Raw genomic sequence first — 24,280 nt, 5'->3', positions numbered from 1 at the left:
TTAACTGGTCGGTGCAACATCGTGGGCCGAAGGGCCTGTTCTGCGCTGTAATGTTCTATGTTCTATGTTCTATGTAAGCATATTTTATATGTCATAGAATCATAGAATCCCTACAGTGCAGGAGGCCATTCGGCCTATCGAGTCTGCACGACCACAATCCCACCCAGGCCCTATTCCCTTAACCCCACATATTTACCCTGCTAATCCCCCGAACACTAGGGTCAATTTAGCATGGGCAATCAGCCTAACCCACACATCTTTGGGCTGTGGGAGGAAACCGGAGCACCCGGAGGAAACTCACCAGACACGGGGAGAATGTGCAAACTCCACACAGACAGTGACCCAAGGCCAGAATCGAACCTGGGTCCCTGGCGCTGTGAGGCAGCAATGCTAGCCACTGTGCCACCGTGCCACCCATATATATATATTTATTCAACAAACAGCTCTCATCATTCAGTCACCAAGCAAGTAGAACACTCAAAATGGACAGGAAAACACTACTTTTCACTGTACAATTCTGCCGACAAACATATAAACAAATTAAAGCACACTTTATTGAATTGAATTTAATTAAATGAATACACCACGCAAATCTGAGTATTGAGATGAGATTTCCAATGGAAATGTCTTTTTTTTTTAACTAATCAAAAACTCAATTAGCCATATCTGGAATCATAATTGGCCACATGCGGCAGTGATGAATGTATTGGACAACATTGCTTTAGTGCTCATATATATAATGTCAGTAGAAAAGTGGACAGCATTCTCATCTTCAAAAAGGAAAGTATAACTAACCCATAACTAGATCCGTGAGCTTAATGCCAGTGGTAGGAAAGATGCTAGTGTATGCTAAAGATCAGATAAAACATCGAGAGATGCACAAGCTAAAAGATATTCAGTCATGGATTTCTATAAGGATTAGATTGTGAACAGTATCATCAAACTAAAGGTTAACACACCAGCATGGAATTAATTCTCTACCTGCCATTTAACGGAGCATTTAAAACATATTAATTAATTTATGTTAAAATAATGGAGAGAATATTTGGTATGAGCTCACTACGTATTGGGAAGTTTACATTGCTCATGGATTTTACCAAGCATTAGGTTTTGTAGTGCACGATGAACTGCTTCGATAGCACTGTACTGCAGCATGGATTATGCTGACTTGATACTGAAGAATGAAGGACTTCGTTCAGTGGCTCCATCTTTCATTAAATAAGAAAGCTATTTAATGAAGGAATTTTGATGAGGATAAAGCAATAAAATAAATCTCTGGGTTTTCAAGCATACTCACGGTATATTGAGAAAAACTGAAGAGCAAAATGCATACTTTATTAATTGGTAATTCATTCATAATTTGTAACATTTTGCGACAATCAATTTGTCTCCAGAGGAGTTTGAATTGTCCAACGTAATATTCACTCAGAATGGAAAATGCTAACTGTGCATAATACTCTTTAACCATTTACTCTGCAACTATGGTGAGACCATTTATAGATTTTCTCTCATTGTCTCTGCATCATACACCCTGGTTGAGGCCTCCTGCTCCTGGGTTTTCACCATTGCTGTTCTGTAACTAGCAGCTATGGGATGAACACAAAGAATTGCTCCTCTCATACTCCCTGTCCATCCAAGGGGAAATGTATCCGGTTTCTGCTCTGTTACTCCCCCTGGTGGTATGACGTCCTTCGCCAGTTCAATGTGGGGGAATCATGAGCATGTTCTGCATCTGCTTAACCACTTACTTCTATATGCGGAGACTTAAAAAAGGGCACCGTTTCTCGGAAAGTAAATTATCTCAGCTGAATAACATTTTGAGAAACTTCTTGATAAAGTGAGACATTGGCTCAATTCGAAATCGTTACAAGCAACCTTTCTTGTTTTTTTTTCATTTCTGACTGAACGATTAGTGGATGATTAATAAGGCAGACCACATGACGAGAGTTCAAGGTCAACTACCTCAGGCACACTGGAGCTGGAGGAAAAGAAAATATAGGTTTAGAAGCAAAACTGATTGGTTCACCAGGAATTTAATGATGTAGAAATAAGTGTTGAAAATATCCCCAGAAGCAAGAAAGTATAACAAGAGGTGCTAATCTAACCACACAGTTTGTCTGACATGGGCACTTGTGCGTTACGAGTGTGTATGCTTGAATGAAATGAGAAATAAGACCCATTACAGGACCATTGTGTAAGAACATCGTAAATATGGTAGGGCTCTGGTAATTCTTAGATGCACGTTCAGTGCAGAGCTCTGGGTTTATTTCCATGCCAGACCTCAGTATTAACATGGCTTAAGCATGCATACCATTGCAAAGGCTCCTTCCCCTTTCCCTGCTTACTCTTCAGATTAAATTCTGAGCTATAATGAAATATCAAGGTAACACAAGCATTTTCCCTCTGCTGCCTCTTTGAGTTTTATTGGGTGCAGAACCCTATTCCATATCAAGCAGGTGTGATAGATCATTAGAAAATATTTAATGAATGTGCATAAAATCTACTTTTTCCACACTTATTTCTGTCAGAGAGAAGGATGGGCAGTAACTCAAACTCTGGTGGAGTTACACTCTGATATTATTTTTCATTAAGTAAGCCTGCATTAGTCTTTGGGCCCATGTGTTGAAAGATGTCAACTACTGCTTACATAGTCTGATCAAAGGCTGCAAGGAAACAAGTAAGACTCAGTCTACAGATGGAGTGCAAAAAAATGACAAGAATGTGAAAGAATTTACAGATTGTCGCACCTCTATAGTTCACACTATTCTATCTATGCTGCCTGGTGGACATTATGATTTAAAGATTAACACTTGTTAAAGTGTATCTATTGACTACATGAGTTTTTATTTATTTTTAGTATTTATTTTCAGTTTTGGTGTAGATTTTCTCATCCACTTCAATTGAATGTTTGGATATCTGTTTTCATTATTAAATTTGACTTTTTAAAGTTAGACTTGCTCTGTTATTTTCTTGAAATGATTTAACTTTTTTCTGTTACGTTGCTGCTAAGTGGCACGGTGGCACAGTGTTTAGCACTGCTGCCTCACAAAGCCAGGGACCTGGGTTCAATGCCGGCCTCGGGTCACTGTCTGTGTGGAGTTTGCACATTCTCCCCATATCTGTGTGGGTTTCCTCTGGGTGCTCTGGTTTCGTCCCACACTCCAAAGGTGTGCAGTTAAGTTAATTGGCCATGCTAAATTGCCCCTTAGTGACAGGGAACTAGCAGGGTAAATAAGTGGGGTTATGGGGATAGGGATTGGGTGGGATTGTGTTTGGTGCAGACTCGATGGGCCAAATGGCCTCCTTCTGTACTGTAGGGATTCTATAATTCTTCTTCAACTGTGGCCTTTTTCTTTCTCTTTTGTTCTCTGTTTATATTCATCCTTTCTTCTTTCTGGTGTATCTGGATTCCCAGAAGGCATTCAACAAGGTGCCGCACAAAAGGCTGCATAAGATAATGGAACACGGCGCTATGGGTAATATATTAGCATGGATAGAGGATTGGTTAACCAACATAAAGCAAAGAGTGGGGATAAATGGGTGTTTTTCTGGTTGGCGATCAGTGACTAGTGGTGTGTCTCAGGTTGCGTTGGGACCGCAATTATTTACAATTTAGATAGATGATTTGGAGTTGGGGGCCAAGTGTAGTGTGTCAAAGTTCGCAGATGACACCAAGATGAGTAGTAGAGCAAAGTGTGCAGAGGACACTGAAAGTCTGCAGAAGGATACAGATAGTTTAAATGAGTGGGCAAGGGTCTGGCAGATGGAGTACGATTTTGGTAAATGTGAGGTCATCCACTTTGGTAGGAACAACAGCAGAATGGACTGTTATTTAAATGGTAAAAAATCGCAGCATGCTGCTGTGCAGAGGGACCTGGGTGTCCTTGTGCATGAATCACAAAAGGTTTGTTTGCAGGTACAGCAGGTAATTAAGAAGGCAAAAGGAATTTAGTCCTTCATTGCTAGAGGGATGGAGTTTAAAAACAAGGAACTTAACCTTGCAGCTATATAAGGTGCTAGTGAGGCCACAGCTGGAGTACTGTGTACAGCTTTGGTCTCCTTACTTGAGAAAGGATGTACAGGCATTGGAGGGGGTACAGAGCAGATTCACTAGGTTGATTGCAGGGTTGAGAGGGTTGGATTATGAGGAGAGACTGAATAGACTGGCATGATACTCATTGGAATTTAGAAGAATGAGGGGAGATCATATAGAAACATATAAAATTATGAAGGGAGTAGATAAGATAGAAGCAGGGAGGTTGTTACCACTGGCGGGTAGGGGGCATGGCCTCAAAATAAGGGGGAGCAGATTTAGGATGGACTGTGTTGGGGAGGAACTTCTCCCAGTGCCAGATTTCCTGTGGTGTCATCTCCGTGCCGAAGATTGGCAGGGAGCTGAATAAATTATTTAAATTAATATTAATGTATGTTTCAAATACAATTAGAAGGCCCGGGACTGAAGCCTCTGGGCCCACTAGCATCTCCCCCGGCCAGAGTGGTTCACTCCAGCAGGCTTTACTATAGCTCCTCACTTTTGTGGAGTTGGTGGCCCATCCCCACTGGAGTAAGGGGGGGGGGGGGGGGGCAATCGAGGCCCCCCCAGAGGGTTGGACGGTGGGGGGGTGTGCCCCTGGGCATTGGCACCTTGGCAATGCCAGCCTGTGCCCCCTGGCACTGCCCAAGGGGCAGAGTGCCAATGCCTAGGGGACACCTTGGCACTGCCCACCAAGCAGGGGGCAGCGTCAAAGGGGTGGGGCCTAATAGCAGGCGGGGCCTCTGGGGCTGATTGGTGGGGGTGGGAGTTCTGCGGCCACACTGCATTTTGGGATCGAGCAGAGGAAGGAAGGCCAGCGATCAGGGCTGTGCATCGCGGTTGTGGGAGGTAGGGCAGCCTGCTGGGAAAGGGGGGGGTGCTCGAGGCTTGCCCGGAAATGCATGGGGGACCAGCAGTCAGGCCCTGGGTGGGAGGCGGGGGGGGGGGGGGGGGGGGGGGGGAGAGCAGAGGGCCGGCGTTGCGGGTGTCGCGGGGCTGGCCAGCTCAATCACTGGCCAGCAATCGGGAGGCCGGCAGACAGGGGCCACTACGCATGTGCCGATCTCGGCGCTGACAGATCGGTGCATGCGCAGTGGCCCACTCAGTGCTATGCTGCCAGCCTCTCCAACGGGGTTAGGCCCCACCCCCAGATGTCTGGAGTACATCATGCTGGTGCACTCTGCAGTGCACAGAGTGTGGGAGATTCTTTTCTGAACTCCCACTGAAAAAAAAAACCGGTGTGATTTGCTCCAGTTTTCACGCAAATTCGACACTTAGAATTTTTTTGAGAGAATTCCGCCCTAAATCTCTTTTGCTGTTTCTCTTTCCCCGCTGAGGATACACAAAATGTCTGCTCATTGCTGGGCTCTATTTGACAAGCAAAGTCACTTTTTTGATCAGTACAAATTACCACAGTGTCGAAGCAGCTGCTAAGTACTTTCCTCTGAAGTTCAATTTACCGTATGTTTACATTTTACGATCAGTTAACATCAAGTGGGAGGGAAAATCATGCAAATTATTTTGGTTACAAGCAAGTTTTTTACTCAAAGGCCCACTTGCATTGACAGACAGTACCATCAGAAATATCATATTGTTGGATGACCAAGTGCCATCTGCTTAAAGTTCATTTATTAGTGTCACAAATAGGCTTACATTAACACTATACTGAAGTTACTGTGAAAATCCCCTAGTTGCCACACTCTGGCTCCTGGTTCGGGTACACTGAGGGAGAATTTAGCATGGCCAGTGCACCTAACCAGCACATCTGGGAGGAAACTGGAGGAAACCCACGCAGACACGGGGAGAATGTGCAGACTCCACACAGGCAGTCACCTAAGCTGGGAATTGAACCCGGGTCCCTGGCGCTGTGAGGCATCAGTGCTAACTCGCTGTGCCACCCTGTCATACAACTGATGGTTTGAAAAGCACAGAAAAGCCTTGGTATTTTCAGCAAAATCATATGGTGAATAACCTACTGTTTCAGATTCTGAAATAACGTTGGTGTTATGCTCCTGGGAGTCATATGATTGTGTGTTTGCTTAGGTAACAGGACCCGGGCTTTGTTCTCACTGGCATTACAAAACAAATCGGACTCGAGCCACTCAGATTCTGCCTCAAGAGACCAGTTCATGTACATAGTGCAGTCAGCATTTACACTTTTCCATCCAAACGTTATAAATTGTATTTATTACCAAGAAGTGAAGGGAAGAAAAATGGATTACATAATCCCAGGCCAAATGGTACTTTTTGAACTGCCAAGTTCAATCTCTTGATCTATGATCCTGATATCACTTCCCAGACCTGTGCTGTCAGAATATGTAACAAGATGGTTACACAGGGGTTTCAGAGTTTCCTGATTTAAATCCTAATTAACTATTCTATATTCTCCTCTATTAAGAACATCCATATATTATGAAAAACATCGCATGTCAGCTCGTAAAGTGGAAACCGCATATGAAAACATTTTTAATGGAAAACCCAATCTAAACATGGTAGCACGTACAATGGAAAAATATATGTAAACATTTTGCTGTCACAGTTTGTTAATCAACCAATTGAATCGTGCGGAACGTTTCTTGGAAAAGTTTTGTGCTTCATTTTTTCCTCAACTGAAATTTCTGCTCTGTACAAAGTAAGGTTTATAATTTTAAAAAATCACACGTTTAAATATTTCACAATAAATTTATTCACTATTCTGTTTCCTTTAATAATGTGTCATTGGAAGACCTCCGCCTCTCCTCGAAGTTTGGCTTGGATTTAATACGTTTACCTGGAGTCATTATTCCTGTTAGCTGTAGATTCTGCAGTTTGTAGTGTGCAGGTTTTGCCAGGATTCATCTTTGGCATGTAGTTAGCCAAGCAATCACCCAGTCTCCAACAAAATCTGAGGGTTTTCAAAATTACTTGAATAAAGGTGCAGGACAAATTTCAGAAGCCATATAAATTATATGGAGTGTTTTTTAAGAACAGACTATGGGGGTGATTTTCCGGTCTCACCACGCCTAGCTCAGATCGTGCCTATCCCAGAAAATTGTGTGCGGGCCTAAAAACGGGTTCTGCACTCGGCGCCAAATGGTTTGCAATCATGGCACGGCGACACAGTGGTTAGCACTGCTGCCTCACAGCACCAGGCACCCGGGTTCAATTCCAGCCTTGGGTCACTCCCCGTGTCTGCGTGGGTTTTCCTCCGGATGCTTCAGTTTCCTCCCACAGCCCAAAGATGTGCAGGTTAGGTTGATTGGCCATAGGAAATTGGCCCTAGTGTCAGGGGATTAACAGGGTAAATATGTGGAGTTACGAGAATAGGGCCTGGGTGGTCAGTGCAGACTCGATGGGCTGAATGGCCTCATAGAATCATAGAAACCCTACAGTACAGAAGGTGGCCAGTCGGCCCATCGAGTCTGCACCAACAATAATCCTACCCCCGGCCCTATCCCCACAACCCCACACATTTACCCCACTAATCCCTCTAACCTACACATCCCGGGGCACTAAGGGGCAATTTAGCGTGGCCAATGCACCTAACCCGCACATCTTTGGACTGTGGGAGGAAACCGGAGCACCCGGAAAAAACCCACGTAGACACGGGGAGAACGTGTAATCTCCACACAGACAGTGACCCAAGCTGGGAATCGAACCCAAGCCCCTGGAGCTGTGATGCAGCAGTGTTAACCACTGTGCCACCGTGCCTCCTTTTGCACTGTAAGGATTCTGTGATTCTGTCCCGGTCCCTTTCTACTTGTGCAAACCAGGTTGTGCCCAGAAAGGGCGAGAGGCTGATTAGCATAATTAAAGTAACATTAAAGAAACTCCTGGGAGCTTCCAGCCCTCTGGCGTGGCATAGAATCACTACTGGTCTCCACTAGTGAAGACCAGGCGTGATGGCCATGCCCGGGGGGGGGGGTGGTGGATGGATGTGGAGGGTTCGGTGGTCTGGGACATGGCTGAGCAGTGGCCATCAGGCAGTGCCAACCTGGCACCCTGGCAATGCCATTTGGGCACTGTCAGAGTGCCAAGAGGGTGGGGCCTCTGTTGGGGTGGAGCATGAGTAGGGCTATGATGAGGGAGCTAGGCAGGAGGTGGGGCATGAAGGGAGGCATGTCAGGGTCATGAAGGGGGTCATGTCCGGGGCCATTAAAGGGGATCTATTGAGAGGGCTCCAATGCCGCAATGCAGGTGATCCCCGTGATGGGAGGGTCCCGATGTCCATGGGGAGAGGGAGGGGATTTCCCAGTGCAATGTGAGATTGGGGTGCCCTTTCAAAACAGCGCCCAATTGCTTTACAGCTGGGCCAACCAGCGTATTTAGGCCCCGCCCCTCCCAGAACCGGTGTGAAACTCACCACTCTCCCATAAAATTACTAAGTGTGGGACGATTGCGGTCCAGTCCGCACCAGATTGTTCTGGGTTTTTTTGTGGAAATTCGTGGCCAATGTAAGTGTCTGTATTTGGGGGAGAAAGTCTATTGATTGCATAATATTTGTAGCTCTTGTTTCTAGAAACATGCAAGTGCTGGAAATATATTGAACACAGAATGAGGGAGAAAGAACCTGGAATTTCCTCACATTGAGTTTTTTTAAACATAAGGAACAAGTTGAATTTTGAGAGCAAGCAAAGTCCTCAATTGATTATTACCTCTGTTTTGTCGATCCTAATTACAAATATGTGATGGACCTAGAGCCATACTTTGCCTTTCCTCATCCTAATTTGAGTTCTTTTTTTAAAAAAAATTAAGTTAATTGAATTTTGAAAGCAGAGAAAGCCTTTGATTGATATGTTTTGTTGATAGGAATTGGAATGTTTAAATTTTATAATTACCATTCGTAATTATGGACACAAAGAGAAATAAGATGATAGAGACAAACATGAGAGAAGGAGAGTGGAGCACATATTGTAAAACATAAATAGAGAAACAGATAGACAAAGGTAGACAGATGTAGCTCATACATTTTTAGGAATGACTCATAATGCACAGTATTTAAATGTTATAAAAACACAAATTAGTGCTGCTGATCTCCCAGTGCTAGTGAACTAATTTCTCGCTGCCAATAGCTATCAGGAATCCACCAGTTAGACAATCTCTCTAATTTACTTCCCGGTTCCACCAAACCTATAGTGATGTTAGACTGAAGGACCATCTACGTGTTGCCAAAGCCAAACAGCAACAACCCATTTCTGTCAAAATTACAAAACCTCAACTCTACTGGCATCCAACAATAAGTTGAAATGGTCTTATGAGTGCAGAGATTCAGTGCCCCATCAAAGCCATTGACACAAGGAAGTTTCCACACCTGTGCCATCAGGTGCGGCCCAGTGCAGCAACAGTGAGATATATCTGGCATGCATTGCTGACAACTAGTGTAAGTGGGACCCACCTGGGAGGGATTTGGCCCTGGACCCCTGAGTGACTTAAAAAGAAGGGTTCAGAGTGATTCTAGGGCACTGGATGCAGCTTGACCACTCTTCTGACCAGGGTACCTGGCTTTCTCCATTGAATTTCCAAGCTTGTGTATGTGTTTCTGATGCATTCTGCCACATATGAGTTCTCAAATTGCCAAGAGCCTGCTATTTTATGCCACTTCCTGCTCACTTTGCAAAAACTTGCTGTTTTCTAAGACTGTTGTTATGAAACAGCATATCCTCTGACTCATCATGAGCAATGCCACATAAGATCCGCTAGTTGACAGAATATCGGCTGAGGGAGTCCAATCCAAATATTCAGTTGAGACAGGTTAATCAGGCCTTGCTTACTTTTTTCTATTTAAAAATAAATTTTATTTGGTTTGGCTTCAATAGAGTAATGTATTTTAATCAAAAGCATGATTTAGATACTAATTTCCTTGGTTTCTCAAGAGATTGTTTTACATTAGAGCTGACTCTACTTCTTTAATGTTTCGGTGGCATGATTTGCTGGTTCTGCCAGGATCCAGTGAGGGTGCAGAGGGTGATTGTATACATTGAGCGACAGAACGTTTACATCAAGTATTTCCTGTCTGGAGGAAATTTTAAACATTCTGAGAATCACGTTAGGGAAGAAATCATGCAAGCCCTCATACATAGGCCTCCATAGCTTTTCCAACCAAAACTTTTAACCCTTATAGGACCAAAGCAAATGTAAAGTCTTAGTCATAGCAGTTTGAGAATTTGGAAATTCCCACACAAAGTAATTTGAAGCGACAGGACTCTTTGAGGATTGAATGGCTTACTGGAATAAAATACTAGACTTCCACTTTGGGGACCTGGGTTCAAATTTAATTGATACAGATGGGCAATGGGCGCAAGTTCTCAGCACAAAATATGCCTAAAATGTGCGCTCACTAGTAATCTCACTAAGACCACAAGCATGTCAGATGTGGACAGTGGAAAAATTCACGCTGGTGCTGGAGGGTGTGCCAGTCTGAGATTAGCATCCTTCAATCTACCAAATTCAAGGAATAGGCAAGTCGTGGTTGAATACCACTTCAAGGTATTCAACCACTCCTATCACAACATATTCTTTATAGGAAAAAGCACAGAAAATTAGTCATATTTTGATGCTTTTCAGAGATTCATAGATACTGATGATATTTATATATTTCCAAATATTTCAAGATTATGAAGGAGATCTATTCAATTTTTAGTGTTTGGAATGGAGGCACACACTTGAGGTTGAACTCTGCTGCTCTTTACTATGGGGAGGTGGGTGAGGGACCTCCTGTTTTAATTTTTACTTAACTATTCACATATCATAAAATCACAAGATAGGTATGGACAAGACAAGGAGACAGACCTCTGCAGTCCCTGCATACAAAAATGATCTACAATCCCAGTAAACTAGGTAGGGAAATGCCTTGGAACTGGTCCCACACCGCCTCCATCAGTTCACTAGAAGTGCAACAAAATTCTTGTTTATTCACATAAGTAGGTTTGCTGCATCAGCTCTGGCCAAGTAACAGCAGCAGAGCAGCAGTATCTCTGAGGAATTTTCCAGTCCTAGTTTTTTTTTGTTTTAGTCCACTGTGTGTTTGGCATACACTCAAACCCATCACCATACTTAAGTATCTCCAAACTAAGTGACTGAGAAATCCGTGGTTGTAACATTTCTGTTTGACTAGTACGAAACATACTCTACTTCGCTAAGTCCCAAGACCTATGTCACAATTTGGCAGAGCCAATGTATAGGAACCTCCAACTGTGCACAGAGGTATTGCTAGAATTACAAAGCCTCAACACTACTGGCATCCAACAATAAGTTGAAATGGTCTTATGAGTGCAGAGATTCAGTGCCCCATCAAAGCCATTGACACAAGGAAATGCCATGTAGCTCACCAGAATAGAAAACTGGTAAGTTTCCAATATTTGTCCAGTTAGGGATCACTGTATTCATTAGGGAATTAATATTTGAAATGGTATCTGGAGCTAAATGAGAAGAATCACTACTGCTGGTAACAGTTTATCCCTCCAAGGTCCATGACAAGATAATGCAGATGGATCAACGGAATTGTCTCAAACCTGCCAGATTCTGGTATTAGGTTAATGAGTCTACAGTGTATCGTGGAAGGTATATCTGAGAAGGAGGAGTGCAATACTTTCAGAAATACTTGCTTTTGCAAAGGTAACTATAGAAAAATTCAAGCAACTGTAGAGGAGTTAAGTGAAGAATTTGATAACTGATAGGATTAAAGATCCATAGAGGTTTTAGGCCAATTGGGATTCTTCGAGGAATTATAGTAAAGAAATTATAACATTCTGATATTTTTCAGAGCACCATAAATGCTGGAGAAATACCTAAGAATTGAATGATAACAAAAGTAATTCCAATTACAGATCACTTACCTTGAAATCCTAAGTAGGGGAAAAATGGTTGACCAGGTAACCAACTCAATTATCATAGGGAGCCATCAATGTCATTCACTATCATCACTCTGTGAAACAGACAGCAATGTCTGGTGTCCACACAGACGCAATTAAATGTGGAAAACTAGAAGTTTTGGTCAGTGATTGCCTGCTTCTCCACAGGATGCACTGTTGAAGTTCTCACGATGAAATTCAGTTAGTAATCGCTGAATTTATGTGAACTTCTAGTTTTCATGCTATTAATCTCACCAGAAAAACCTCTGAAAGAGTGACGGCATTTTGAATGAGGTACAACTAAGATTTATAATTATTGCTGAACAACCTCTTGGGCCTGAAATAACATTGTAATTATTCAATATTATATATCTATTCCATGATAGAAATTCTGGCCGAAATCTTACCACTTCTCATGCTAGTGGGATTTTCCCATCCCACTGCAGTGAACGGAAATTTGACTGGGTGCCAAATTCTCCGACTTCGCTGCCGCGGGAGCATGAAGTGAACGGTTGGTAAGAACATGCCTTCTATAGACTTAAAATAATAGAAATTATTATTTTTAAAGTTTTTGGTTTTCACTTTCTACCTTGTATCTCATTTACATTCCAATCTTTATTTTGCTTCTGCTGGTGTTATAAAAAAGCGAATAAAATTTACTTCCTGCTTTCTGTCTGTGAGAACTCTTCACTGTGATTGGCTATTTAGTCTGTTTGATGGCATGCTGTTGCTGGATAGCAGAGATCCCCTACAACAGGTACCAGAATGAAATTAACTAAAGTAAAGCTGAAATCCATTGCACAGAGCTCGCTAAATCTTCATGGGCAACTTTCTTTGCTGCTGACTAGAAAATCCAGTTCATTATGTTGTGGTGAGGAAATACCTGTATTGTTCAGGGTTTGTGAACAAGTTATGATCAAACCTTATTAAGGCCTCAGGTCGCACGCAGACATATTTAACAGGGCACACTGCTGCACAATATAGTATGTATGCTAGACAAAATAATCCAAAAAGGTAATAAAGGGGAAAAGTAAGCAAAGGAAGATCAGCGGAAGAAGGAGTTTCTATAATGGTAAAAGCTTTATTTTTTTTAGTGCAATTTTGCTGTTTTTTGAATATTTTTAACATGTCAATGTGTATTTTAGAGAAGATCTGGGCAGCAGTGTTTGCTTTTAAAGTATGTCAAGTACAGTTTTTATGCTACACTATGAAGGAGGGATGTTAGAGGTCCGGAAGCTCTGGAAAACCTTGACATATGTACCTCAGTCAAGGACTAATGCATTTGTAGAACTTCCGACCCTCCAGCAACACATATGCAAGACAGAGGCTGCCCTGTCCTGAATTGTTAAACTTTTGGCTAATTCTTGGCTAACATTGTAAAGTCAGTTGATGTACTGCTCTCGGATCAAGTGAGTGTCCAATGCATTGCTCAGCATGGCCCACACTTTCATCTCGTTTTCCGCATAAGTAGCATGCCACAGCTGCTTGGTATCATTGCACTTTCCCCATTGCAGGAGTTAACTGATGGCTGTCATTTGTTCAACCTGGAGCCCATCTTGGGTGTTAGTAAATTATCCAGTTTCCGTTACTGTGGTTAAATGGGCAAAACGCTTGGAAATTGTGAATAGGCCAGGTTTCTATTGTAACTTGAAGCTTGATTCTGTGTCTTGCTGGCATATAAGTATGCATAAGGTGTAGGCTGCAAAGTTGTAGGAGAGCTTTCCATGGACAAGTGCTCCATGTGGGACAAATTGAAAGACAGCATTTTGTGTGGTTTGTAACCTTGCGCCATCAACCAGGTACACAGAACTGATAGCTTGCTTTATCTTGCTCGTTCCATCTTCTTCCTCATCATTTTTCTCAGTTCCAGAGATGCATAGTTTTCAGCCTGTGCCAAGAATGGCACACTCCTGTTTTGTCATACAGGTACCCTGAGCTCTCCTAACAAGACTCAGCTGGGGAGACCACACTTTTGGCATTGTTGTCAGTGGTGTTATTACTATATCCACTAACACAAAAATCTGTGGATAAATAATAAACTGAGAGGAGATTGACTATCTTCAGAGAGAATTGGTCCATTATGTAGATGAAATATGATATGAAAGATGGACTTGAATGTAGACAGATGTCTGAGTTTTATTCTTCTTAGCTGGATGTGAACCATTCTGGAAAAACTGCATTTTATTGTTAATTTCTAATTCTTGAACTGCAGAAGTCTTGGTGAAGGTGGTGATTCTATAAAGTTTTTAGAAAGGAAACTTCAGGACTTTGGTCCAATGACAGTGAATGAGTAAATGAATAAATCATGCTGGATAGGGAATGTCTGGAGGTCAAGTTAAACTGATATTGTGCAGCTCAGTCGTGACGCAAATTCTGTATTATGTTATGCAATATTTACCTGTATCTCATAGGATCGCTTTAGATTGCTCAAGGAACAATTCTTCCACACTCCTCCCTCCAGCCCTGTGCGTGGGATTGATTTGATTTGATGATTAATTATTGTCACATGTATTGGTATACAGTGAAAAGCATTGTTTCTTGTGTGCTATATAGGCAAAGCATACTGTACATTGAGAAGGAAAGGAGAGGGCGCAGAATATAGTGTCACAGTCATAGCTAGGGTGTTGAGAAAGATCAACTTAATATGAGGTAGGTCCATTCAAAAGTCTGATGGCAGCAGGGAAGAAGCTGATCTTGAGTCGGTTGATACGTGACCTCGGACTTTTGTATATTTTTTCAGATGGAAGAGGGTGAAAGAAAGTATGCCCGGGGTGCGTGGGGTCCTTGACTATGCTAGCTGCTTTTCTGAGGTAGTGGGAAATGTAGGCAGTCAATGGAAGGGCTGGTTTGATAGACTGGGCTTCATTCACGAACCTTTGTAGTTTCTTGGGGTCTTGGACAGAGCAGGAGCTATACCAAGTTGTGATATATCCAGAAGGACGCTTTCTATGGTGCATCTGTAAAAGTTGATGAGAATTGTAATGGACATGCCAAATGTTGTGCAGGTTTTTTTTTTAGGACATTTGGAATAAGCTTAAATGCCATAAAAACAAGGGATCAAAAAGTGTTACAGCAGGAAATGATGGGCTTGAATGCCTTTCTCTTCTTTTGGATATTTTAAGGATCTTCCCTTGTTCTTAAATGGTGCTTTGTCTAACATTGCTATTCAATTTTGGATCCCAGCTTGATGGTCAAAAATATCATTATATTATCGCATATGTACATAATACAAATGGAAATGTGACCTCTTTATTATGTTGCAGAATTTAGAAAGAATCCAAAAATGTCAAAACACTTCAGCTTTTGCTATTATGAAGGTGAAATTTCCCCAAATCGGTATGCCTTTCAGAGGCATTATTTTGTGATGCCATGTCTACGATACATGCTTGTGCTTAATGTAGCCTCCTAATAAAGGAAAGGGTTACATTTTTAATCACTTAATAAATATATTTTGGATTATAAAGTGGGATGCTGCATCATGGCAGTCGTATTGTTCACTGGAGCTTTGCGTTAGGGGGGTGCCCAATGGCCCCAAAAGTGCCATCTGCATCCCTTTCTCAAATCCTCATTTTTCATCATGGTTGATTATCAGTAGAAATTGCTTTGCAACGACCTCAGTTAGCCCTGGGTACAATGGAAAGCATAATAAATGCAGGGTGACGGAATTATAGGATTGATTTAAGGTCCTAGCTTGCCTCGTACCCTATTAACTTTCATTGCATCCCTTGCATCTCTCTTCTTACAGTAGGTTGAGTCTGGAAATACCACTCAGCTGGAACATAAACTTTCAAAATCAGGCAGCCTAGTGAATGAAGAAGTACTGATTGTAAGTCAACAAATCTCGGCATTGCTAACCAAAATAATTTCTGGTTTGTACCACGCTTAAACAACAGGCTTGAAGCGTGTACCTTTGCAAAGTTTTAACACAGTGAAAGCCATATAGACAGAAGTATTGAGTTTAGATCTCGCAATTGGTGTTATTTTAGTACACACCCCCGACACCGCTTTCTAAACAATTTTCATCCCGTTTCAGCAAGAGCCTGTTAGTTTGACTGGACTGTGTAACATTTCTGGTCCAATGTAACAGAGCTCAGTTCTCCTTTACTGTTGAGTGATAACTGTCATGGGCCACATACCAGTTCCACTTCAAACATTCATTTGTTTTATATTTGGCATTGAAATCAGTGAAATCTATAAGTGGCATTTGCACTCAAGTGAATACATTACTCCATTGTGGAATCATAATGCTCCTTGTCAGCCTTAACAATGGGCATTTTTCCAAACCTTGCTTTGTAATGAAGGTTATTAGAGAATTAGTGGAATGTAAATTGTGGCACATAAATACATAAAACGTGCAGGGTCGTTGTCGGTTATTATTTCATATAACTGAATAGTATATTCACATCTAGATGTTTAGGACCTACACAAAGGAGGTTATGTTACTTTTTCCAACCATGTGTGGCAATGCTCAGCCTCATTTTAGTTGTTTCAGTCTTTACACAGTCCCCTGTTTGTCTTCTTTCTTCGTTACCCAGCAAAACCCTGCCATGGGGCTACTTCAACCTGAAAATCAAAAATTCCCTGGAACATAAAACACGCAATATGTAAACACTGTACCAAAGTATATGGGGTAATGTACAGCCAGTGTGGGAATATTTGCATTCTTTGGATTCAGCATTAACAGTGTGTGACAGATTTTATCTATGAACTATAAACAATAAGGAATCTGTTTTGGCAACTGAAACCCCAGCATCTGTTCAGGAACAGATGGTTGTAAAAGGTGCTCTGTTGCTCTGAACGGCATCTGAGAAATATAACATAATTACTGCTAAATTTCAGGCACTTATTGGAGGAGCAGATTGCACCTTGAATGAAATTATTCACAAAATTACTGAAAATCAGTTCCTGGCTTGAAAGCAACATGTACGGAAGACATTTCAGGATGGAGATTTTACTTCCAGAGGGCAGTTTTTAACTGGCAACTCACTGGAGCTCAGGTATCTGGTATTGTCAAACTCCCAGGGTCAGAAATAGTAATGTAGTCACCCAGACTAGGATCAGAATTGGCTGGATGGGGGGGGGCATTAACACCCAGTCTTCACCTCACTTGCAGGTTGGAAACGGCAGCCTGGAGTGCTGTGAGCCAGGCAGGAAGCCATTGGCTGGGACTTAAAAGAATAGCCTCTGCAACCTGGGTGAATGGTTGGGATGGCAGTGGGGCGGGAGATATGGTGGGTGGCAAAGTTCAAGGAAGGGGAAACATAAACATTCCTGTGGAATCAAAAGGAGCAATCCTGCTACTTTTGCATGGTCTCAAAGGACATCAAACAAAACTGAAAATCCACCAACTTTTTTGTGCCTATGCCAATATTCACTACAATTCCCGTTTGTGGCGTATGTCCTGTTTTATTGTCCTGCATGGTCCCTTTAAGATTGCAGCATGTATGCACACCTTAAAGAGACCACTTCTTGTGCACAGTCTGCATGGTGGGTGCGATTTACAAGGAGCAGTGGCCTCCTCTGGACTGAGCTTCTCTTCACATTAGGGTTAGGTTTGTTAAAATTGCAGTTTGACGTCGATTATATAATTTTTTTTAAGTTTAAAGTTTATTTATTAGTGTCACAAGTAGGCTTACATTAACACCGCAATGAAGTTACTGTGAAAATCCACTAGTCGCCACACTCCGGCACCTGTTAGGATACACTGAGGGAGAATTTAGCATGGCCAGTGCACCTAACCAGCACGTCTTTTGGACTGTGGGAGGAAACTGGAGCACCCGGAGGAAACCCATGCAAGCACGGGGAGAATGCGCAGACTGCATAGACAGTGACCCAAGCCAGGAATCGAACCCAGGTCCCTGGAGTCTGATTGGCATGTTTAAAGAAAGACTCTGGCTGATGTCCTTCTCATTTGTTCAGAAGAGCAGATACAGATCAGAACTTAGTGGAAGTGGGCAGGATCATGTGCAGGCAAGCCTCTTGAAACATTTAACTGCCTGCCTTCCCTGTTTCCACAAGCGTTAGCATCAGCCCTAACAATCACTTGGCAATTTCTCCGTAAGTTTTATTATTGGCAGAGTATTAAATGTTGTTCCTGCTCATAAATTATATTTGCGATTGAGGTTGATCAAATGTGAAAAAATATTCGGAACTGAATGATAAAGTAAAGAGTTCTAAGTTAATTTGAAGTGCTCCGAATTGGAGAAAAGGTTGTAAGCAAATTGCAACAACCAAAAAATGCTTATAATTCATCTGACATGTCCTGTGGAATTTGTTCCAGAAAGTTTGAAGGACTGTACAAATTTCCATTAAGGCTGCTTAATAAAGATGTTTTTCTCCTCTGTCCTGTGGAACTTTATCCCAGAGATCTCGGGGTACAAGTCTATAGCTCCCTGAAAGAGGCCACACAAGCAGATAGGGTGGTAAAGAAGGCATATGGCATGCTTGCCTTTATTGGTCGGGGCATTGAGTACAAGAGTCAGGATGTCATGTTGCAGCTTTGTTGCAGGTTAGGCCGCACTTAGAGTATTGTGTTCAATTCTGGTCGCCACATTACAGGAGGCTTGTGGAGGGTTTGGAAAGGGTGCAGAAGAGGTTTACCAGGATGCTGCCTGGATTAGAGGGTATGAGCTATAAGAAGAAGCTGGACAAACTAGGGTTGTGTTCTCAGGAGCAGCGGAGGCTGAGGAGAGACCTGATAGAAGCATCTACCTGAGAGACATAGATATGGTCTTTTTCCAAGAGTTGAAATGTCTAAAACTAGGGAGCATGCATTTAAGGTGAAAGGGGGAAAGTTCAAAGGAGATGTGAGGGGCAAGTATTTACACAGAGAGTGGTAGGTGTCTGGAACGTGCTGTCAGGGGTGGTTGGGTAGGCAGATCTATAGGGGTGTTTAAGGGGTTTTCAGATAAGCACACGAATAAGCAAACAATAGAGGGATATGAACCAAGGGCAGGCAGGAGGGATTAATTTAATTTGGCGTCATGTTCGGCACAACATCATGGACCAAAGGATCTGTTTCTGTAGTGTACTGTTCTATGTTCTATCCCTTTCTTGTCACCTCACATTTTGCCTTCAAAGGCCTCCTGATTGATAGTGCTTCACTTCCAATATTCAGCTCTTCCTCCTAATTGCCATTCTCTTTTTTTGTCACACCTGCTTGGAGTGAACCCTTTTCCTCTGCTCTATAGACTGTCTTGAGGCATCTCGTACTTGAAGCAATATAGAAATAAAGGATGCATCATATCATTCTCACCTGAGCTCTGAGCTTCTTAAAAATACCAAATAGCTTGTCGATATCACATGGCCTATTAGTTCTCTCCCCAATGCAGTATAGTTGTGAACTCTCATATCCATTCATCATGGGTAGTTTCTGAGTGTGCCAGGAATAGCACGTTGTAAAGTGGGGCCAACTTTGCGACAGGGACCAGATTATTTGTTCCAACTGCTGATGGCCAGGATGCAAAATTGTAGGCTGATCTAACCCTATCGGTTTCATATTACATATTAAGTGATGATACGCTTGTGTTAAGAGAGAGCATGAAATTATTTTGGGCAGGGTTTGATAGATTGGCCATTAAAATCTTTGGTTTGGTGTACATCATAGTGAAGGCAGTAAATAAAATGTTGGGATGTATAACTAGCAGTGTGAAATTTAAGTCTGATTAGGTGGTTTTGATGTTTCAGTTCTTAGTGACACCACAACTGGTATGTCAGGTTCAGTTAAGACCTCCATATTATAGAGTTAGAGGGAGTGGAGAGGAGCTTGAGTCCTTAACTTCCAGGGCGGAATTATGAGGAAAGATCACTCATCCTAGAACTTCACTTTCTTCAGAATAGCAGGATGGGACATGAGACATTTTCAAGAGCCCAGAGAAATTGGATCCAGGAAAGACCTTGGGCGAAATTCTCCGGCCTCCCAGCCATCAATGGGAATTCTCATTGATGTCACCACACACCGGCAGGAAACCCGTGGGCGTGGGGTGCACTGCCAGCAGGACCGGAGAATCCCGCCAGTGTGAATGGCCAGAGAATTCCGACCCTTCTGTCAGATCTAAGTCTTGAGAATCAGGGAACAGTTTAATGATTGTGATATTAAAAAAATTAAGCAGCATTTCTCTATAGAGAGTGATAGGACTGCGAAACAAATTCCAATTGGAATAGTAAACCATGGCAGGTTTTCAAAAGGACTGGAGGAAAGTAATAGGAATCAGTGTTTATATTTCCAGAATGACATTAAGTAGCCTGAAGGGAAATTTGGAACAGTAGTTTAGATGTACCGATGGTCTTCTCCATCTCAAACTGTTAGTATGTATGTGGAACTGTTAAAAAAAAAAGCAAAGCATAGGAACATATGAAAATGATGGACACATTAAGACCCATTGATCTATTTCAATGCTGGAGCTGCTTGGTGGCACAGTGCCACGGACCTGTGTTCAATTCAGGCCTTGGGTGACTGTCTGTGTGGAGTTTGCATGTTCTCCCCATGTCTGCATGGGTTTCCTCCGGGTGCTCCGCTTTCCTCCCACAGTCCAAAGATGTGCAGGTTAGGTTGATTGGCCATACTCAATTGCTTTTTAGTGTCAGGAAGATTAGCAGGGTAATTACATGGGTTATGGGGATAGGGCATGGGGGGGTATTGTTCTCAGTGCAGGCTTGATAGGCCGAATGGCCTCTTTCTGCACTGTAGGGATTCTATGATTCTATATGGCCTGCGCCATATAGTTGCGATGCTCACAGAAACACTCACTACCCATCTGGAGCCATATAATTATTCAGGAGAAGCAGAAAAAAGATTAAAAATCCAAACCATTGTGTGTATGTTGGGGGGGGGAGCGGCGATATCTGGAAAATTCCTCTCCTTCAACCAATTGATTTCTTATAACAACTACAGCTAATACCCAAGTTATTTGAAGTTGGAAGGCTAATGCGTAAAAGAGAAAGCAATGAAGCATCACTGAAACCTGCAAAGGACAGGGCTTTTTTAATTCATATGGATTTTACAAACATAATTATTTTCTTCATACAGGATGTCCATTGGTTTCTTGCCAAAATATATGAACTTCCAACTCCTACTCGCCCTTCTCCAACAGGGTCTATTGTACTCAGTTTTTAGAACACCAAGTTCCTGTGACTTACACATGTCTTGTAATTTCTTCTCATTACTTGTTGGTAATTGATCCAGGTTTTAGCTGGGAAACCAACTTCACTCTTCCACAGGATTTGTAGAAGAATATCAGGGCTTGAAATATGAATATGGTTGCTAATAGGCTCAGTAAATTACCATAATGTGAATAAATGTGCATTTTCAGATGTTGCACGTTTGCCATGCTGAGGTACATCCATGCATATTTTTTAAAAGAAGTGTTGCACCCAGTGTTGTCTTCAACAGCAAAAGATGGTTCGGATATTACAATTTCTCTTCAAGCCAATTTGCTTCCTCAGAAAGGATGGAAACTAAACTCTCACTCACTTCCTTGGGTCAGTTACAGATCATGATGTGGAAATGCTGGCGTTACAGATCACCACTGGCAGCCATTGAAGAGAAGACTGGTGGCTTTTGCTGCACACTACAGTCTGATTGATGAAGGGTACAATATTAGAACATAAGAAAAGTAGAGCATGAGTATGTCATACGGCCCTTCGAGTCTGTTCCCCCATTCGGTGGGTCCGGCTTGCCTTCAATCCACTTATTTCTTGATTCCTTCTGTTTCCAAAAAATCTTATCAATGTCGTTTTTAATAAATTTCATAACGGAACATTCAAAGCACTCAGAGAAGACAATTCCACAGAGTTACAACTCTCACAATTTCTCCCAATCTCAGTGTTGGATGTCTGACCTCTTCTACATAAGGGTGGCACGGTGGCACAGTGGCATGGGGTGGTTCTCAGCAGACTCCTCCCTTTCCAATGCCGGATCTTGATCAGGCACTGACTGCTTGACAACTAGAAAGTTCCCCCGCCCCTCCAGAAGACTGTTTCCGTCGGGCTTGCTGCATGGTGAGACCCCCATCTGCCACTGAATGTATTTCAGTGGTCTTGAGATGAAGCCCTTAAGTGAACATTAATTAAGGCACTGCTGCCTCACAGCTCCAGGGACCCGAGTTCGATTCTCGGCTTGGGCCACTGTCTGTGTGGAGTTTGCACGTTCTCCCAGCGCCTGCGTGGGTTTCTTCCGGGTGCTCCGGTTTCCTTCCACAGTCCGAAGGGTGTGTTGGTTAGGTGCATTGGCCATGCTAAATTCGCTCTCTGGATCCAAACAGACGCAGGAGTGTGGTGATTAGAAGATTTTCACAGTAACTTCATAGCTGTGTTAATGTGAGCCTACTTGTGACACTAATAAATAAACTAAACTAAAAAAACTTCTTGCCCTTCGCTTCAAACTCTGCAGCCAAAGGAAACAGCCTGTCAGTATCTACTTTTTCAAGTTCTCTTAAAAAATATATCATTGGCTTCATATTCAGCAAATTCTAAGAGAGTCTTTATACAGAGTTTGTTGGTATGGTACCAGCTCAGTTTGTGTACTGTTGTAAACACAGGGTGATATTTAATTGAGGCAATGGGAGTATTAGCTGCAGGCTAGATAGTCAGCAAGAGCCCTGCATCTCTTTTTGGGAAGTCCTGTTGCATTAGATGCCAATCAGCCACTTAATTGGACTGCAGGTCCTTCATCTCTGCGGCAACTCTGAGGCTGAATGCTGTTCATTACCCAGCATCACCAGTCATGGCTGCTGCCCGTACCATACCACCTGAGGCCTAAGATTGCCAGGGACTCGGATACAGCTGAGTAATGGTGAGGAGAGTGAGGTCGACTGCAAGGCATGGGGTGGTTCTGAGCGGGCTCCCCCCTTTCCAATGCCGGATTTGATCAGGCACTGACTGCTTGACAATGAGAAATTTCCCCTCCCATAAGACTGTTTCTGTTGGACATACTGCATGGTGGGACCCCTATCTGTCGCTGAATGTATTCCAGTGATCTTGAGATGATCATAGAATAGAATCCCTACAGTGCAGAAGGAGGCTATTTGGCCCATCGAGTCTGCACCGACCACAATCCCACCCAGGCCCTATCCCCGTAACCCCTCATATTTACCCTGCTAATCTCCCTGACACTAGCGTTAATTTAGCATGGCCAATCAACCTAGGAGACATTTCTTCACCCATAGAGTGGGGAGCCTGTGGAATTCATTACCACAGGAAGTAGTTGATGCCAAAACATTGAACGTATTCAAGAGGCGGCTGGATATAGCACTTGGGGCGAATGGGATCAAAGGTTACGGGGAAAAAGCAGGATTAGGCTATTGAGTTGGACGATCAGCCATGATTGTAATGAATGGCGGAGCAGGCTCGAAGGGCCAAATGGCCCTCTAATCCCTAGAGTGCCATTCGGCCCATCAAGTCTGCCCCAACTCTCCGACAGAGCATCCCACCCAGGCCCTATCCCCGTAACGCCACGTATTTACTCTAACTCCCCCTAACCTACACATCTAGTAAAAGTTCTCCATCCTCGCTGGCAACGAGGATGGGTACTAAGGAGTTCGGAGAATCTCACCCTTTATCAATGATTTGCACGTGGGGATTAAACGTAATTTTTTTCCAAGGTTGTAAATGACACAAAACTAGGTGGAAGTGCAAGTTGTGAGGAGGATGTAAAGGTGCTTCAGGGAGATTTGGAGGGGCTGAGTGAGTGGGCAAATGTTTTCCAAATGGAATACAATGTGGATAAACACGAGGGTTTTCTTTATTCATTCTTGGGACATGGGTGTTACTGGCTGGCCAGCATTTATTCCCCATCCCTGGTTGCCCCTGGAGGGCAGTTGAAAATCAACCACACTGCCGCGGCTCCGGCATCACACGCAGACCAGCGAGAGGCCCTTAAGTGAATATTAATTAAGGACTTCAACTGGCAGGGGGGCAATATGGCCATTCATGGATCTTCTCCCCTTTGGACTTAAGTAGGGCAGTAGCAGAAAGGCAGTTGGGTCCCCACCCAATTCCCTCCTATCCAAATAAATGCCCTCCTGCCACTAAGTTCACCACAGTGGGAAAGCATTAAATTCCTCTCATCGATAGCTAGGTTGTTATGCCCATTCAAACCACTACGGGCATTGAACTGAAGCCTGTCAAGGCTGCCACATGTGTACAATCAGTGTAGAGATTGTGATTTACTGTGGTCTTGCTGCACCTTCTGATTGAACAGAATTCACAGGAAAATGAGCTTTCTCTGTAGAAAACAGTACCCTGCACTGAGAAAGTTTGTAGGAAAAATATTTTTAAATGGTTGGGCAGATAAATATATATTTTATGACTTGATAAAAACTGGAATGTAGACCGTACCCCAAAACATACAGAACAAAAGCACAACTTCCATTTATAATGCACTTTAATGGAAAATAAATCTTAGGGTGTTTTATACAGG

The 24,280-nt window shown here is 42.8% G+C and overlaps 1 protein-coding gene across 4 annotated transcripts in view; it reads left to right on the top strand.

The window, feature by feature from the left end:
* The window catches only part of nfic (nuclear factor I/C), a 459,067-nt gene that overhangs the window by 119,422 nt on the left and 315,365 nt on the right, over positions 1-24,280 (top strand). The window lies entirely within an intron of this gene.

The sequence above is a fragment of the Mustelus asterias genome, chromosome 26 (genome assembly GCF_964213995.1).
Source record: "Mustelus asterias chromosome 26, sMusAst1.hap1.1, whole genome shotgun sequence".
Classification (NCBI taxonomy): domain Eukaryota; kingdom Metazoa; phylum Chordata; class Chondrichthyes; order Carcharhiniformes; family Triakidae; genus Mustelus; species Mustelus asterias.
This window is presented reverse-complemented; position numbering and strand designations above follow the sequence as displayed.